This window comes from Sminthopsis crassicaudata, chromosome 2 (genome assembly GCF_048593235.1).
Source record: "Sminthopsis crassicaudata isolate SCR6 chromosome 2, ASM4859323v1, whole genome shotgun sequence".
In the NCBI taxonomy this organism is placed as follows: domain Eukaryota; kingdom Metazoa; phylum Chordata; class Mammalia; order Dasyuromorphia; family Dasyuridae; genus Sminthopsis; species Sminthopsis crassicaudata.
In genome coordinates, this window is record NC_133618.1 from 614,597,083 (window position 1) to 614,603,228 (window position 6,146).

General features: G+C 34.6%; 1 protein-coding gene across 1 annotated transcript in view; it reads left to right on the forward strand.

The window, feature by feature from the left end:
• FAM170B (family with sequence similarity 170 member B) overlaps nucleotides 1-2,200 on the forward strand; it is a 16,487-nt gene extending 14,287 nt beyond the window's left edge. Inside the window, exon 5 of the mRNA XM_074285244.1 lies at nucleotides 1,782-2,200. The gene's annotated coding sequence lies outside the window, so the exon portion shown is untranslated. The remainder of the gene's footprint in view (nucleotides 1-1,781) is intronic.
• Nucleotides 2,201-6,146: the final 3,946 nt, after the last annotated feature.

Sequence of the window (6,146 nt, forward strand, 5' to 3'; positions counted from 1 at the left end):
ATTGTAGTATATGAATGTTATGGAATATTATTGTTCTCTAAGAAATGACTAGCAGGATGATTTCAGAAAGGCCTGGAGAGACTTACATGAACTGATGCTGAGTGAAATGAGCAGGACCAGGAGATCATTATACACGGCAAAAACAAGATTATATAATGATCGACTCTGGACGTGACTCTTTCCAACAATGAGATGATTGAGGCCAGTTCCAATGATTTTGTGATGAAGAGAGCCATCTCCACCCAGAGAGAGGACTGTGGGAATTGAGTATGGACCACAACAAAGAATTTCACGCTTTTTGTTGTGATTTGCTTGAATTTTATTTCTTTGATTTTTTTTTTTTTTTTTTTTACTTTTTGACCTGATTTTTCTTGTGCAGCAAGATAATTATATAACTATGTATGCCAATTTTGGATTTACATATATTTTTACCATGTTCAAAAATATAAAAAATAAAATCAAATAACATCAATGAGCTCATCATTTCTTTCAGTATAATAGCATTCTACCACAAACATACACCACAACTTTTTCAGCAATTCCCTAACTGACAGGAATCTCTGCAAATTGCTCAGTTCTTTGCCACCACAAGGAGAGCTGCTATAAATATTTTAGAACATATTGTTTCTTTTCCTTTTCCCCTAATAATCTTTGGAAAAACATCTAGTAGTGATATTGATCATTTCTATATAGATAACTCATAATACATATATATACATACTATATATTACATATACATATGTATATGTAACACATATGTAAATATGTATGTATGAATGAATGTATGTATAAAAAACTATTGGACTTATGACTTCTAAGAGAGGCAAATTTTATAAGGCCCTAAGTTGATAGTAATTGTGACTTTGGAAGTATAGTTATGAAATATATGATTAACTTGTGATTATGTCCCCATTTAGAAAGCAAAAACAATAAAAATGGGCAGGGAAGCTAAGAAAATTCACTTTCCTATGTAGCTAACAAATCTGTTCCTTGCTCTTATATCAGAAGCAAAAGGACTCCAGAACAAAGATTAGAAATAAGAATAGAAGGGCAGCTAGATGGCATAGTGGAAAGTGATGGCTCTGGGAGGACCTGAGTTCAAATCCTACCTTTAATACCTACATTTAATACTTACTGCTTGGGCACATCACATAACCTCAATTTCCTCACAAAAAAGATATAGGATTAGATATGTTAAATATTAGTCTCTGTTCCTTGCAAATGATGCCCCATTTCACAATTTCATACCTTTGCACTTGGTCATCCCCATTCCTATAATGTACACTTATTTTTCCCTCTTTATCTCTGCCTTAGAATCTTTCTCTTATTTATCATTAGTCATCTTCTGAAAAAAAATCTTTCCTGATTCATCCTCACAAATGCCTCCCACTCAAATGAACTACTTATATTATAACTGAATATGAGGTGAAAGAATGCGACATAAGATGTAGAATTAGGAAGCCCTCATCTCAAACATGGATGTAATTTCTCTATTCCTCAATTTCTTCCTCTATAAGATGTTGTAATTGGACTGGATTGTTTCTAATATCCAATTCCATGATCCTCAAAGTTGTTTAAATTTACATCTTAAAATTATTGCTGATTTGGAGCATTCTTTCACCTGACTATAGTTTGTAATTCTTTTGAGAATTGCTTGCTCATATCCTTTGATAACTTGCCTCTTGGAGAATAGCTTTTGGTCTTATGTACAGCCTTTTTTAAAACCAAAGGGCAATTCAATGGATGAGTTATAATTATCTCTTTTTTTTAATTACCACCAGATCCAGGAGAATGGTGAAGAGAACCAAGGAACATGAAGAGGACCTCAACAGTGTCTATAGGCAGGAGCCACCCTTCACACTCTGCGTGATTAGAACAGAGAGCAGAGTAAAAGAAGGGGCAGGAAATACAGGCTGTGTGACTGTCCAATGGGAGCTTTCTGGCTAAAAAGGGTGATGGAGTGAGTCAAAATGCATGTGGTCTGTTCTCGATTATAGGGCCACATACAAAAGGAAGGACTGGCCTGAATGTGACATTAAGAACATAAATGGCTGGTTTAAATTCATGACTCATTCTCTCCATCTCTCTCATACTGAGCTATACAGCCCCGTGTTGTCAGAGACACCTCTCTGAACTTCCATTCCCATACAGCACCCTACAGAGCCTGTTATTGAATTCAAACATTTATTTCTTAAGCCTAACTCTGGATGATAAGTCCTGTTTTTGGTACCTAATGGGTCCTGTTTGAAAATACAAATATAAGCAGTTTATAGGAAAATACAAAAATAAAAATTTAGATATAAAGATTTAAAATATAAAGGTATATAAAGTATACATCTTAGGAGGCTATAGGACATTAAAGTCATTTATACTACATTGTTGATAACTCACGAGATCCATGTTTCTCCTGTCTTTGCACCAGGATGGTTGTGATTGGTTGATTAGTGACTTTTGTACAACAGTAGCCTCTCTAACATTACTCTTGTTCCTAGAGTTGGATCCCTTTTGGGAAAGTTGAGAAGGGAAAATAAGCCTATTAAAATTATCATCATTAAATGTCAAAGACAAGCATCTTGGACAACTGCTCAACCAACATATTTATTAAGCTCCATTAGAAGAGCAGTTTCTAAGCTATCCATTTGGATGTCTAATGTGATGTGTCTGTTCCTATTCTTATTCATCTTAACAGCTTCACACTTTAAAATAGTTAACCTTGACTTTTTAAATAATTTACCATTTTGCTAAGTAATATTTTAATATAAGAAATGCATGTATTGGTGTATCGCAACTTTGTTTTTATATTTTGATAGCTGTGTTTCATTAAAATTGGTTTCCTACATATTTATTCTGAGAATGGGTTTCTAGACTTCATCAAACTCGCTGAAGGGATGCATTATACACAAAAGGTTATGAACTTTTGGTCTAGTCCAACTTGTACTTGACCAAGCTTCCTTTCTACAATATCATTATTCAACCTTCATTTAACAGCCTTTAGTGAAGGGACTCCTCCTACCTCCTGTCCCATTAAGAGTTCTTGGACCACTATAACTGTTGACTGTTCCTCACCTCAGCTAAAATCTGACTTTCTGCAACTTCTATCTGTTGTATTTAGCTCTGCTCTCTGAAGTCAACTAGAACAAGCCTCAAGACTTTAGGAAGACCTAAATTCAGATTACATCTTAGGCACTTAAATTTCTATGTGACTGGACAAGCCACTTAACCTACATCTTTCTTAGTTTCCTCATTGGTAAAATGGAGATAATAGCACCTGTCTCTTAGGGCTGTTGTAGGTATCAGATAAGACAATTATATAAATGCCTTAATGACATTTATAAATGACCTTAATGACAAATGATCTTAAAGTACAATATAAATGTGAACAACTTTTTATATTAACTGGGTTTCAGATATTTAAAGATAGTTATCATATTCTCCCTAAGGTTTTTTTCAAAATTAAATACCCTCATTCTTCAATCCTTATCTAACATGATCTCCAGTCCTCTCATTATCCCAATTAATACTCTTTCTAAATTGTGATGTCCAGAACTGAGTACATTATTCCAAATGGAGTTTGTTCAAGGCAGAGTACAATAAGAACTGAACACCTCCCCAATTCTCTTCAAAAATGAAGTTCTACCAATAACAACTTTATACCTTTCAATTCAGCCTTACACCACATTAGCTTGTTTTATTGCCACATCTCATTCTTAACTCAATTTTCATTTTTGTGCTCTGTAGTATATAAAACCTTTTTCTTTTTCTTTTTCTTTTTCTTTATGAACTATTATCTGTCATATTCCTCACCCAATAACTTGTGAAATTGATTTTTTGGATCCATTTTTCTGGTACATGTATTTGTTTATCCTGATTCTATTATTTAAAGACTTAAGTAATTTACACTCTCTAAGTCACCCAGAAATATGATAAATATGCCTAAAAGCACTGACCTAAAAGCTGTCAGTCAACAAGCATTTATTAAGTACCTTCTGCATATCAGACACTATGCTAAACTCTGGGAATACAAAGGCAAAAACAGATTTTGTTCTCAAGGAACTTACACTCTACTTTGGAGACATGATTTGTCCAGGTGAGTTAGTGGAAGTTTATACAAAGTAGGTGGGAGGAAAAAGCAACCAGGGAATGAAAAAGGTATCCTGTAGGTGTTGGCTCTGAAACAAGGTCTTGAAGGAGCTAGAAGGTATAGGAGGGAGAGGTGAAGAGGGAGTACATTTTGGGAAAAGGGGACAGCCTTGGAAAAAGCATGTTGCTAGGAGATGAAGTTTTGTGTCTGAGAGACAGCACTATAGAGCTGGAGAGGTAGGTTGGGGTCCGGTTTTGATTAAAGATAGGGAGAAGGACTGAATCTGCGTTTTCCATGGTCTAGGGAACTCCCAGGTACTCCACCAATGTAGCTCAGCACCTTCTTTGCAATATCTATTCCTAATTACCCATAGCACTGAGAAATCAGTGACTCAGCAGGGTTACATAGCCTATATATGTCAGGGACAGAACTGAAATCAGAGATCCTGACTCTGAGGCCAGTTCTCCATCCATATACTATGCAAACAGGAGAGTTTCCATTTCATCTTAGAGGCAAAAGGAAGCCATTGGGGTTTGTTGAATAGAAGAGAGGTGCTATCAGACCTGTACTTCAGGAAAATAATTTTCTTAGGATAAGGCTTTGTGTTTCATTAAGTCAGCTCAATATTGTGCTAAATTTTTTAGGGCTGCATCATTCTATTGGCTCACATTAAGCTTGCAGACAATTAAAACCAGATTTGCCCCCCCCCCCATGAACTGTTGCCATGGCAAGCTTCTTCTATTATATATATATATATATATATATATAGATAGATAGATAGATATAGATATAGATATAGATATAGATATAGATATAGATATAGATAGATAGATACATATAACCTATACAGAAGATGGTTAATATGCTGAGTAAAGAAAGATAAATGTGAATGAAAGAAAAGATTATGTTTGGCAATTAAACTGTCATTGAAGAGTGGATTTAGAAGAATAGTAGGTTTAAAGGTCATAATTATGAAAGTGAGGAAATGAAGCAGGGAGCAGAGATAGAATTCTCTTCCTAGGAGCTTAACAGTGAAGTAGGGAAGGAAAAATATCTTGAAGAGATGGTGGAATTAAGAAAAGTTGTTTTTTGTTTGTTTGTTTTTCTGGATGGGAAAGATCTAAGAATGTTTCTAGACAATGAGAAAGGAGCTAGTAGAGAGGGGGATTTTGAATTTGAGATTGGAGATGAAAATGATTAATAGTGTAAGCTTTTTCAGAGGAGAAATAAGATTGTAGGATCAAGGATTTAAGTAAAATGGAGAAGTTTTCATTGGCAAGGAGGGTTATCAGATTTGAGAATCTAGAAAAGAAGTAGAATATGGGGAAAGTTTGGAAAATTTTGAGGTATGGGGCCTTGGGATGAAGGGACTTAGGAAAAATGGCTGAAATCTCACTGAAGTAGAAGCATAGGTCATCTGCTGAGAGAAATGAGGATGAAGATGGAGTTGGGGACTCAAAGAGAGGAGAAAAAAGTCTGAAACAGCTTTATTTGTTATACAGTGGGAAATTAATGAGAAGAGCAGGAATATGGAGTGAATCTTTAATGTTCTGCTGGTGATTCTAATTCATCTAATCATTCTAATAAATTTGGAATTATGCCTCAAAAATCACTAACCTGTGTATATGTTTTGTCTCCATAGAGCACTACTAGACCTATAAATCAAAGAGATCAAAGAAGAAAAGGATCAATATAGTAATATCTATATATCTATACACACACACACACACACACGGCAAATAGCTAGAAATTAAGAAGATATCCTATTGACAAATGGTTGAACAGCTGATAATGGTATATGAATGTATAATGGAATCCTATTATATTATTAGAAATGATGAAAAAGATAATTATAGAGGAATCTTAGAAGATTTGTATAAACATATAAAGTGAAGTGAGCTGAACCAGGAGAAAAAATTTTTAAAATAACATTGTAAAATTAAACTACTTTAATAGACTTTCAAACTTTAATAAACACAATGATCAGTCATGATTCCAGAGGACAACTGATAAAGAGAGGTGATGTATTCAAGGTCTACCTGCCTCACTCCCCCCATATATATAT